The following is an 11,598-nucleotide window of genomic DNA, read 5'->3' on the forward strand; positions in this document are numbered from 1 at the left end:
TTGCCCAGCAGAGTATTAGGGACAGATATATGGAGGTAGTAATACTCACTCAACGTACAATCTCATGGAACCGAAGAAAGGAACATACTGTAGGAGACATCTTAGGCTTTATGGTTCGGTTACAACCTGAGAGCACAATTAAATTAGATTGTAGCTACAATCTAATACAAATTTAAAGAGAATTAGATTTTACTGTGAAAATTCAAATTTGTTCAGTATTTCCTTCCCGGTCTAGCAGAGAGGAAATAAAGGGAAGAGCGACTGACTGAGCGAGTGAGTGAGAAAGCACACAGAAATGGATAAATGATATTTGTGTCGACTGAAAGAGTGTGTCGAGACAGGATGAATCTAATCCCTTCTCTAACAATGAAGAGCCTCACAGATTTACTAAACATCGGCTTCTAATTAAAGCAGATCAGATGCCAATAATAGGAGTGGCACAGTGAAATAAAGAGGTACGGTGAAAATGATGCATTCAAATGATATCAGATAACATGTCAGGAGCCAGCAGGTAAACAGCGGTTGATGTGCTGTCGTTTAGTTTCTCTGGTGCAGTAGGTTGTAAAGTGTCTGGACGTTGGTCTGTAATTTAAATGAAAAATATATCATGTTTTAATTAGGGTGAACTGGCCCTTTAAAAAAAGGCTATTTAAGTTTTTTCAGCTGCTGAACATGGTTTCTCGCCGGGAGTGGGTGGTGGTGATTGACACTTGAAAGAGCTTCAGCGATCGTTATCTTTATAATACAACAGGTTATAATACGCCCTCTTCAGGGCAGATTGGAACAGTGGGTTGTTATGGGAAAGTTAGGAGACAGGCTGGAACAGGCCAGGGCTAGCTGGTTAGCGTGCTAACTTCAGAAGAGGAAAAGAAGTGATAAAAACAACAGTTAACATTGGCGTTGCTTTCCACAGCTGGAGACAGCTCTTGGCAAGTAAAGGCATAAACGTTTGATGCTGAATGTTGCTGCTAACGTTGGCTATGTAGAAATAGCAAAAATAACTCCTGTAAAGTCCAAATGTCAATGGAGTAGTTTGACATGTTAGCACCCAGTGGGTGATTAGCTTACCTTAACACACAGTCCAGAAACAGGGACAGAAAGCTAGGCTAGCTCTGTCCAAAGATAACAAAACACACCTACCAACACCTGTAAGTTAATATTTCACTTGTTTGATTCATTAGTGATTCAGTCTTTGTGCTAAGCTAAGCTATCTACACAATAGTATGGCTATTAGTATGGCTGTTTATATGATAGACATAGTTAAATGAATATACAGTATATCCATCCCAAAGCCTGTTGGTAAAGGTTCATAGTATAGGTCTATATGTAAATATAAAAGATAGACATGTATGTTTAAATTTAAAAAGAAATTGTTAAGAAAATCATATACAAACATATACAAATATTGACATACATGTTTTAATGAAGTTGCATTTTACCATGAGTAATTCATGTGTTAAAAACTTATATCTTCATATATCAATAGGAAGTATATATGTCATAATAACATATCCTCGTCATAATATAAGGCTTGTATGGCTTGAAAACGTCATAGTATAGTTAGTGTTATGTTTTTGTCAGGACTGATGTTTTACCAAAGATCAGAGACAGAACACAAAACACACCAGCAATTACAGTTGAATGCAGGTGTCTGAGGAGTACACAAGGCAGACGTACGGAGGACACCGGAGACCAAAGGCTTGGTGGGTGGTGTGGCGTGGTGACAGCGAACTGTGGCAGGATCAGCAGCAAAAAAATCAGGATGTCTTCTGGAGCACAGAGTTAATACAGGTGAAAACACCAGGGAGATTAGTGAAACACTAGATAACTCTGCGGTCACATAAACTAATCAGAGCGGCCGAGACAGCAACTACCATTCTGAAGAGCTAGACAATGTGGCAACGAAAGGATGGATGATCATGGGTATATATACTGCAGATGATGATGAGTGATAGATTGCAGTTGTGGTGGTGAGCTGCTGTCCAGACCACGCCTCTGCTGAGTCACCTGAAGCACAGAGACACACACACATAAAGAGGAGAGGGGAGACAAACATCGCATCGTAAGGCACACAAAAGTCATATTAAAGTCAAGCATAAAACTGCCACAGTACAGTGCAGTAAGGCATAAAGAGTCTTAGTATAATAGGGCAAAAAAAAATAAGTCACTGTACACTAAGGCATAGAAAAGTCACAGTATAGTGAGGCATTAAAAAATGGCCATAATATAATAAGACATAAAAACGTAATAGTAAAGTAAGACTTAAAAATGTTATAGTATAAAAATGACAAAAAACATCATAGTACAGTAAGGCATAAAAATGTCATAATATTCATTGTGAGATTTTCTAAGGGGTTTTGTTTCGACAGAAATTAAACTCATATTTTGACCATTTTATGTTTACTCCTGCTAGCAACCTGACTGCTAACCCACAGAAGACAGAAGCCAGGGTTAACTTGCTAGTTAACACTAGCTAACGTGGTCAATCAACATCAGTTGACAGTCATGTCTCACGTCATGTGATATTCTCACATGACGTGAGACTTCGGATAGCCCCCGCCCTTTCAACCAATCAAGTGCTAGCGTGCCTAAATCTGTTGTATTGGAGGCATTGACTCTCGGAGGGACATTGGTAAGGACATGTCCTCTTCATATGCAAACCACCGTCCTTGACACAATCTGCTGAAGCTGTATATTTAACATATATAATCTTTTAATCTAGCGGTCAGCTGAACAAGCTTATATCCCAAAATGTCAAACTATTTCTTAATGTTTATCAGATTACATGAACGTTACATGATTACTTACATTTTAATTCTGTGTCTTTTAAACGGCTGTCAGTTTGTTGTGTGTGAAAGTAAATAAGTCACAGTTTTGGTGTGAAATGGGTGGAAGTGACTCATGACTGAGTGTGAAATGAATAGAAATTTAAATACTGCGTTTTGGTGTCAAACTGATACATGGGTACAAAATGATGACAATCAACACATTAAAGCATCAAGTCTCTCTTCTGATTTCATAAAAATCTCGAAAGGGATTTTGAAAGCTTTTGTTATCCCATTGATATAATTGAGTTTGTCAGTCTCGCTAAACAAATCCTTAATTTACATTTTCAAGCATGGAAATTTTTATGTCTCTGATGACTTACTTGTAATTAACATGTAATTATGATGTTAATGAGAACAACAGCGACACTGTTTATCATATTAGGAGAACAATTTAATACACTGGGCTACTTCACCTCACCGCAGGCCAAAAGGCTGTTCTCATCAAGGTGTGAGACGGGACGAAGGGCAGGTCGCAGCAGGGCGGTGTAAAAAATCTGCAGGCCGGCTGAGGCTTTGGGTCAGTGCCATCCCTGTTGGTTCTGTTTAGATGAAGCATAAACTCTGTGTGAAGAGGACCTTGAAGACATTTGCTGGAAGGGGAGAGGTGGCTGGCTCGGAGCCCGGGACATAGAGGTGATTGGTTTTATAGTGGCCCTGCAGTGGACGTCCATATGCTCAGCAGAAAAGTGTATATATCTAAAGTTAAATCAGTTATGATTTGGAGTGGTGCGCTGGTAAAACTCTTGTTTGAACGGGAGGAGGAGATGCGGTGCAGTGAAGCGAACTAACAGCCTGCTGAGTCTTGTCTATCCACATTGCAAGAAAAAAAGACTTTTAGAGGTGTCCACAGACTGCTGCGGTCACGGCTGTTGATAGCTGAAGTCATATGGGTCAGTAGCTCAGGTAAAAGCGCCGGTTTACCAGGCTCAGGGCCTCCACCGACGATACTGAGGTCACGTTCTCACTTTAGTTTCTGGGAGCGGACAGTTTGTTAAACCACTCTCTCGACCAGCAGTCGTCCAGTCATATTTCCAATTACAAAAATTACAAAGAATGTATCTGTCTGCTCGAATGTAAGCTGCAAACATTAGCATTACTTGTCAACTAGCTTGATACCAACACTAGTAACATATTTTTCCTACAATTAATCCCCCATGGCGGTTCGGCTCACTACAGTATTTCAAGACAAGAGTGGTTAAACTTGACTGTTTTGGGCTGATAAATGATTTTTCTGTTCAGTCTATTGCAGGTTATATGCAGGAAAAAAGGCTGTCTACCTTCATAAATAATGATAATATGAAAAACCAAATAATGCATTTTTTACAGGCCTTCGATTTTGTATTTGCATTACAAGCTTTCAACTCATGACCTCAGTATTTCCAGAATCCTTGCTAATGCCCTGGAGTTTACACATAAAAACTGTTTCTGTATAAAAAAATTGATTTTTTTTTTTTCTTCGGATGTACCAGGATTAAACAATCAAAGTCTTTGCTTGTTTGGTTCAGTAGAAATTGACATATGGGCAAAAGCAGAGCAGCAGTCGCTGTCTTTTTTCACCCGAATAGACGCAGTCATGAGACAGAGCTCCAGACGCACAGGAAATGTCAACGGCTCTGCCCCGAGGTCAGGGGCATTTGGAGCCTTGATTGGATCTTTTTTCAGGTAACCTATAAAACACAATCAGACACAGAGAGAAGGCCACAGAGGATAATGAAATTATCCGGATAGCACGCATAAAACACCAGTGGAAAACAGAGAAGTGATGAAGGTTTTCTGAAAACTACATTTGACATGGCTGAATATAGATAATGAGAAAATATTGAACCATCTGTTCCAGGGAGAAATGTGTATCAAAATATTCAAGGAACAGGAAATACTGTGAAAAATGCCCACAGTGGAAATACAAATAGAATTAGTTGTATTTGTGCAGCATTAACGTACGTAATACAAATTCCATATTAATATTTGTATGACTGTGCGTCAGGTGTTTGCCCTCGGGGAACTCTCTGGGACCAGACATTCAGAGTATGCAGATGGAATTGAAAAGAAATTCACCACACACTACACACACATATGCCTATTCCTGTGTGTACATGCAGGATATACATATACGAACATTCATGGGTGTTAATGCAAATCGTATTCATGTATTATATTAGAATATTAATGCTGTGGGTTTTTGTTTTTTCCTCCGCTCTCCATTTCATGAGGATACTTTGGAACAGTGTATTTATAAGACAATAACATTAGTAGTAATCCCAAGAAAACACTTGGCAGGATAAACCATTATGCTGCCGTCTTAAGTCAATTACAGTAATTATTAACCTCCCTTAGGCCCTCTGAGCAATGTTTGAACTTACCAAGGCTCAAAATATTTAATTATCTCAGGAGGAGACTAATTAGCGCTGTATTGCAGGTAGTGAGTCAAAAACAGCTATTATTCCAACAAATAAACATGCTATTTAAATGTGTGCCTCAGCAGTGGGAGAAGGTCGAGGTGTAGCAACAGTCTTGCAGCCAGAAGGATTGGGAAAGCCCCTCTGTTTGCTTTCCAACACCATATACATGATAAGAAATTTAACATGGCATTTTCTGAATAAATAGTCTGCTACGATATCTTCGTTAGCAGCCTATAATCAACTGGAATAGAGAGCAGTCTGGAGGAAATGTGTGTAATTGCTGGCGGCTACTGCTGCTTTGAGCACAGTTGTTGACATGTATTGCAGGTAATTTGACATCCTTCATTGGTAAATTAAGGCAAGACAAGCCATTATTTTGATTTTTGAGGTTTTAAATTGAACTGTAGAACCCTCAGTTCCTCACAGAGGGTACACATTAATTAAAGGCTCATATGATTATGATATTTGATGAACTATTTGACATTAAAATTTGATTTGACATTAAAATGGAAACCTTTAAAGGAAAACCTTTTGGGATGTTTGGGCTTTAGAAACTCCTTCTGGTCGAGGGAATTCTGCAAGTAAAAGTGCTTCAATACCTAATGGTGCATGAGTAATATAAAGTAGTTTATAATTGCCCAAACAAATGTGTTATTGATAACACTGGCACACTAGGGAACCAATGTGCCAGTTTGACTATTTCTGCACATGAAGTATTTTAGCTTCAAAAAGATTTATCATTACTAGTATTAAAATGGAGGAAAAAAAAAAAATCAGTACAAGCTACAATCATTTTGCCCTCGTCTTTATGCCTCTGCTCAAAGTATGTGGAAGTAACACTGACAAAAGATTCCTGACAGAACAGAAGAAGGGACTGCACAGAAGTGATTGAGTTGGTTCAGAGTTGGTTGAACTTGCGAACCCTCTAAGAAGTTTTGCTCATCCACAGGCTAGAAAGCCGCTACAGAGCCAGGCCATTACATCCCTCTATACATCTCCCTGCAATGCCAGCAGCAAGCACACAACATCAACAACGGCAGACCACATCATCTATTTACATTTTTAGGTTGATTTTGAACATATCCAAATTTTTTAAAAATGGTGGTCACAGAGTTTTAAATGGTGTTGTTGGTCACGATAATCCCGTTTGTTTGTTTGGCTATTGAACCACAAAGAACCGAGTCGAGATTAGCCGCCTGCTCCTTACTGACCACTCGCTGCAAATGTGCCTCCGGTGGCCACTCGTGGTATTGCAAACAAAATCCCATGTGACCTCCAATCGTGAAACAGACACCTAGAACTGCAAACAAAGTCTTTTCTTTTTTTTCTCTCTGTTAAAATTTAGTATTTTATGTTTTTAAAACATTTCAAGGAGGCTAGAAAAGTTTTTGTGATGTCATCATGATGTAAAGTCTGCAGTTGAGCTGGAACACACGGGTGGGCCCAGCAGGGAAAACACTAACACACACGCGCCGCACAACGCGGAAGCAAACTGAGAAGCTAGAAAAACGTTTCTGGTTTATGTGCTACATGAACAATTTCCATTCAAGTGATCAGTCGCCATCTTTGTGTCACGTATCCAATTCCCATAATCCATCCATGGGCTGAACCCTAATCTTTCCCTTTATAAAAAAAAAAATAAAAAGCAAGATCCTCCCTCATGTCATCAGCGACTTTGGACTTTGTTTTTTGTGTAAAGTGACATAAAAAGCCATTAAGCCATTTATATGATCTACGTTTTTTTTTTTACACAATAAATGTAACAAGGGAAGGCTGAATTCAAACATGAAATCTCTCCCCTGCTTTCTCAAACTGCACTACTTTCACCCTGGTTTTCTGACCCCACCCACCCCCCTAATGGTTTTGGTACAGTTTTGTACTGTCTGTGCTGCAATCACGTATTAAGGAGTGAAGAGAACACAATGTGATTACACAAAGTGACTGCGATTTTTTTTTTCCACCATCAGCTGATTTGAAGCTGTTGCTATTCTGATAATGAACACAAGATGGCACACTTGATACTGTCTTCCAGTAATGGTACTTTAAAGGGGCCCAGAGAAGAGTAGCATTCCTTGTCATTCGGTGTCCATTACATCAGCCCCGTACTCTAAACAACAGCCTGCATCTATTAGAAAGTAGAGAAGAAGAAGTGAGCAAATCATTTTGAAACTTCCAAATCCCAGCGGACAGAACCCAGCTCCTGCAAGGCTGAGTTTTAACATTTAGCTTCGTGCCACATTACATAATGTTGGTGGTGCTAATGTAAAGCAGTTAGACTCGAATGGGTAGCAGAGCAGCCTATGCCAGGTCCCAGTATGTGTGTGTGGGGGTGTGTGTGGAGGCGTCAGAAAGGGAGGGGGGGTGCCATAAGTTTGTGTGGTGCCATGCGCAATCTATTCCATTCTACACCCACACAACTAAACTAACTACTGTAACAACTAACAAAATGCCGAAGAAAAGCTTTTCACGAGTAAACAAAACGTGCAGATACACAAAGGCACACACACACACACACACATGCACACACAAATTCATATGCACCTGTCACTCTTTACGCAGACTGGCAACTATTGTCAGTATGATTTAACCCCACTTGTCCTCCATACCAGGAAGTTTGACAAGCGCCATCAGACAAGAAGAGCTGGTCCTCCCTTTTCTTGAGATGTGAACAGCTGGGGCCTTCTGTGTTATGACTCCCGCTGCCACATCTGGTGTGTGTGTGTGTGTGTGTGTGTGTGTGTGTGTGTGTGTTTGTGTGTCTATGTGTTTATGGGTGTGTGTGTGTGTTTGATGAATCCTGCCACATCTGGGAGGCAGTCCAGCTGTCCCACTCCTCACACGTCTGGACAGCGTGCTGCAGACACCTAGCTGTCACTCCGGGTTACCTGGAGCCCACCTCACTGCGAGACACTGGCTACATGTGCATCCACACTGCCACATCTGCTCTGCGTGTGTGTGTGTGTGTGTGTATATGTGTGAGACTGGGTATGTTTATCCGAGCGTGTATGCATATGTGTCTGTGTGTAAGTGAGAATCTGTGTGTTAGTGCTTGTGTGTGTGTGTGTGAGTGTGTGTGACACAGGGTACATGTATATCCTCAGGGCTGAGGCTCCAGTCTTCACACCTCTCAGTTAAAAACACACCCAGAAAGACACACCAGGCACTGTAGCCAGAGAGTGTATGTGGGTCAAAGAAGAGACATTTTGAAGCTTACCCTTCCAAAATTCAGCAAATACATTTAAAGACAAAAAATATTTAACACCAACCAATTAAAGGATGTTATTTTAAACAGGAGACACACGATAGTACAAATAATATCTTGCTATTGTTTTAGAGAGAGTCTGAGTTCCCATCAATTTGACCTTCAGTAAATTAGATTTTTATTTCTCCTCGAATGTCAGAATCTCACAGAAACTGTATATCCTGGATCTCCTTGTTCCTGTGCACCACTGAACGTATTTCACACTAAATATTTAAAGTTTCAAACCCAAGGCATCACTGTTTCATGGCTGCACCATGACTTCAAACAGAAAGCTGTAGATGTCTTGTGCATCACTTTAGACATATTTCTATGGATTATAGCATATATATTTAACCTTGGAATTTTAGCAAGAATTTTAAATATTTAAAGTAAAGTCTGGATGAGTTTGAGAAGGACATGCACTCGTAATAAGAGGGTGAATTTCCTGTACCAGTGTGTGTATTTGTAAATGCTACATAGTGAGGATGTGTATTGAAATGTGTAAATACTGTATATGTCACTATATTCATTAATGTCATTTAGAGACTGTATAAAATTATCACAGGGAGAGGAGGTTATTGATTATATATTTTATATTTCTATTCATTTAAATGGTGATTATTATTATATTGTGTTTTCTGATTCGTGTGTAAACCAGACCAGGATCTTTCTCTAACCTTAACCATGACCTACGAGCACCTAAACACTGTATTGCAAGAAAATAAATCAAATGTGTTTTCATTTTATTGATATGTTCAGTATCGACATCACATTGTGACTTGCCAGGTACGTTAATTAACAATATATCCTCATTGTATGAACAGAAAATGTAATCTGGCCCGGACTACATTTCCTTCAAAACATCTTTTGTTGTCATTTGAATGGAGCGAAGCAACAAAAGAGTTACAGACAAACAGCACAAGTCAAAAAAGACTAAATACATCTGATTTATAAAACTGTGAATTCCCAAGGAAACTCGCCAATAAGAATAAGCATCTACGAGATCACACCTTGTATAAATGATATAAATTAGTCAAAGATGACTATAGGACTCAAGCTGAAACCTTCAGTCGATTAATCTCTTGTTCTCAGATATTTTGCTGATGGATTAACTGGTCAAGTCATTCTTGAAGCAAAGATGCAGAAAATTCACTGGCTTCTCAAATGTGAACATCTACGTCTTCTGTGATTTATTCTGTGGTAAAGATGTAAAGAAAATATTTGATAGGTATTTCTTGCTATTTTCTGTGATTTGATGCTAAACAAGTAATCGATTGATCAAGAAAATAACTGGATGATGAATCAAATGATTGTTTGCTGCAGCCCTGGCTTTGTCTGAGTGGAAATGATTTCCACAACAGATAAAATTGCCGAATAAAAATACAATATATTATCTACCTGTCCACTGTTGTTTGTGTAGATGTGTGAACGGCAGCCTCGGCGTGAGATGGTACTACTGTACTACACTGAGTACATCTCTTTTCCTGTCCACGTGGAGCTTTGCCAGCACTGTACCTCCAGATCAGTGCAACATGCATCTCTCCCTAAGCACTCAACCACTGAAGAATCTCCACTCTAATTAACTGAGATTACAGCAATTAGCAGACCATTAATCACACCCTTATTAGTTTAGCCAGGCAGAGAGAGGGGAAGAGTGAAGCGAGGGATGGAAAGACGGAAAGTGCAATCGGATGGGAAGCAGAGGAGGAGGGAAGGATGGAGCGAGGTTCTCCTCATGGCACTGGAGCTGGCGCTGATTTCACACTGCCTTCTGTTTCACATAGTACACTGTAGCTTCAGGAGCAAACAATGGCTCCCTGATTCATACGTGTCTCTACGGCACAGTGTGTGTAGGTTATATTTGCACTTAATGGTGTTGAGTAAGTGTCACGAAGCCAACACACACTCGCGGTCGCACGCGGACACACCTTGGTGCGAATTCAAACACACCCTGTGCAGATTTTACATGTGATAGGAGAAGTGTAGATATGGTGTGTAATGTGTTGGGTCTAGAAGACAACTGTGTGTGAGTGTGTGTGTGTGTGTGTGTGTGTCGGTGTGTGTGTGTGTACTATGGTGGTGGGTGGCAGAGTGTGAGTTTGAGCTGGCACGAGTGCTGGTATGTTAAAGCATTGAGCCTGTGTGTGTGTGTGTGTGTGTGGTGTGTGTGTGTGTGTGTGTGTGTGTGTGCATGCGTGAGCCAGAGGAGAGAGGTTGTGTGTGTTAAGGAAGAATTGAGAGTAAAGCGGCTTCAGAGGATGAATTTCTAAATACGCTCATATCTGATACTATCTTCTATCTACTAGTCTCTCTACTCCCCCCCCCAACACACACACACACACACACACACACCCTCCACCAACCTCCCCCCACCCCAACTCGCCTCCCCTCGTCAGCAAGCGGGGTCAAATGTTATTCCCTCCTCGTTGTCACGGTTGCCAATCACCTCACATTCTGTAGCAACTGTTTCCAAGGCAACGGAGAGATCCGGTTGCCAGGCACCGAGAGCAATGCATGTGATTGTTACTTATTTATTTAATTCTATCTTTATCTATTTGTTCATTCTAAAAGCGTACGCACTTGCATTCACGTGCGCCCCCTCCATGCACCAGAAATACACACACATATGCAAACACACACACACACACACACACACACACACACACACACATGGTATCACTGTTCCTCTCTCTCGCTCTCTCTTTCTCTCTCATTCTCACATGCACACATACATGAACTATTATCTGTTTTTCTTTTCCAAACACACACACACACACACACACACAGAAACAGCACACACAAACATACACAACACGCACGCATGCACATGCACACACCGAATGATATGACCCTGGCGCTAACTAACTAACCCATCTGCATTTACCACAGGTGTGAAATGTGCACACTGGATGACAAACAGTGATTATCATAGCAATAAGGATCCTAATCTGAGCCCTGCTCTCCTCCTGGCCTTCTGTTCCCTCCTCTCATCTGCCACGTCTCACAGGAGCTGCACAGTGATAAAGACAGGCCCTAATGAGAGGGCTCTTATTGCACTGTGATTTCCTCCCTCCACCCCCCACCCCCACCCTCTCCATACCCATCCTTCTATACCTGCAGCACCCTTTCT

Source organism: Seriola aureovittata, chromosome 17 (assembly GCF_021018895.1).
Source record: "Seriola aureovittata isolate HTS-2021-v1 ecotype China chromosome 17, ASM2101889v1, whole genome shotgun sequence".
Lineage (NCBI taxonomy): Eukaryota > Metazoa > Chordata > Actinopteri > Carangiformes > Carangidae > Seriola > Seriola aureovittata.